Raw genomic sequence first — 1,672 nt, 5'->3', positions numbered from 1 at the left:
CCACTCACTATATTATCAATTTGTAAAAAAAAAATAGTAAAGTGAAAGATGAAAGTAATTTTTGGTTTTAGCTTAAGGGAATGGTTCCTTGTTCCCGCAAAATTTACCAATTTTTAGGCACATTAGTGATTAATGTTAAGCCTTGGAAAGTAGGAAGGTAGTTTGGGGTATTAAATATTGTGGCATTCAATTGTCATGGCTGTTATTAGTACTTTTTATATATACTTAGTAGAGCTAAAATCAAGGATAGATTCTGATTGTCCTTCATTTTAGTCTCAATTAAGGATCATTTGTCCCCTTAGATGAACTAGCTTAGGCATTTATATATATCAACCATTCTCTATATATTTTCCTGCACACAACATTATTTTCAACACGGGTAACACACGTACAATTCATGCAAAATAGGTATATTAATTCTTTCTTTCGCTATGTCTTTATCTTCAACAATGCATGGCTAATATGCTTAAGAAGATTGAGGAGATCCTATAAAGAGACTCGACGTGCATGCTTGGTTGAATAGAGCAAACCCCTTGGTTCAGGTACCAGCCAAATCAATTCTCCTCTTGCTACAGAATTTGAATTTTCCATGAGCTTAGGCCATGGGTTATATTGCATTGCATGTGATTTCAACGAGCCTTATGCTTCGTCTACAGATGATAGTGTAATCCCTCGCCCATGTCATGGTTGAATATGGGCTCTAGCCTCTAGGTCCCTGAATTTGGCTTTGAAGAGCCCCGAGACTTGCTCATTTGTGTAGAGAAATGAGGGGCTAACTCTTGCTCGTCCATTGACTTCCGCTTCGAAGACTAATTCAGAAGTAACCAAAAAAGACCATTCTCGTTTTTGTAAGGAAAATGGGACCTGTGGTCAAAGACTCAAAGGGATCAGGTCTTGCTCATCCGCTAACTTAGATTTCAAGGTCTGGTGTGTAATAATCAGCGAAAGAAATATCCTCAACAAATGACCACGAAAACCTAAGTGTCACCTCGATGATCACAACATAAAAATGTATAATTTAGGCGTTTTGGGAGCATGTTTTATTTTTAAATCTTATATGCCTATGAACAGGAAATTGCTGCTTCTTTATTTTATTTTATTTTATTTTTTCTTCTTCTTCTTTTGGAGTTGGAATAAAAGTCTTTAAAATTCTCTAAACCTTAAAACCCTAAAATTCTCTGAAGATACCAAATCCTAAACTTCAACCTCATTACGCAAAGGTAAATAAATATTAGTCCTGACCAGTACATTATGCATATGCAATTAATCATCATCAATCAAGGGATGTATTATTTATATTCTATGAATATATGCTATCTGCAACTTCCTATAATTAAGATAAATGGGTTGTAACCCTAATTACTTATTACTTACCTAAATATACACAAAAAAATTATTAAAAAAAGGGTTTTACAACCCCAAGAGCCTTCTATAAAGTTTTGCTCTCTCGAGTTCCTGAGAGTGCTTGCTCCCGCCCCTAGGCTTATCTTCAAGGATAAAAGTTTCTCCAAGAGATGAACAAATTTATGGTCTATTTGGATATAATTTATTTTTGTTGAAATTGAAAACTGAAAATACTGTAGCAAAAATAATTTTTAAATGTGTGAATAGTGCCTTGAGATCCATTTTTAATATATATATTTTTAATAAAGTGGTTGTGGGTTCCGTAAAT

General features: G+C 34.1%; 1 long non-coding RNA gene across 1 annotated transcript; it reads left to right on the top strand.

Annotated features, from left to right (window-relative positions):
* The first annotated feature begins 268 nt into the window (after positions 1-268).
* Positions 269-1,120, top strand: LOC136064081 (uncharacterized). Its single transcript, XR_010625733.1, has 2 exons — positions 269-542; positions 657-1,120. It is a non-coding gene; the product is annotated as an uncharacterized LOC136064081 (long non-coding RNA).
* Positions 1,121-1,672: the final 552 nt, after the last annotated feature.

The sequence above is a fragment of the Quercus suber genome, unplaced genomic scaffold (assembly GCF_002906115.3).
Source record: "Quercus suber isolate HL8 unplaced genomic scaffold, Cork oak 2.0 scaffold_621, whole genome shotgun sequence".
Taxonomy (NCBI): domain Eukaryota; kingdom Viridiplantae; phylum Streptophyta; class Magnoliopsida; order Fagales; family Fagaceae; genus Quercus; species Quercus suber.
This window is presented reverse-complemented; position numbering and strand designations above follow the sequence as displayed.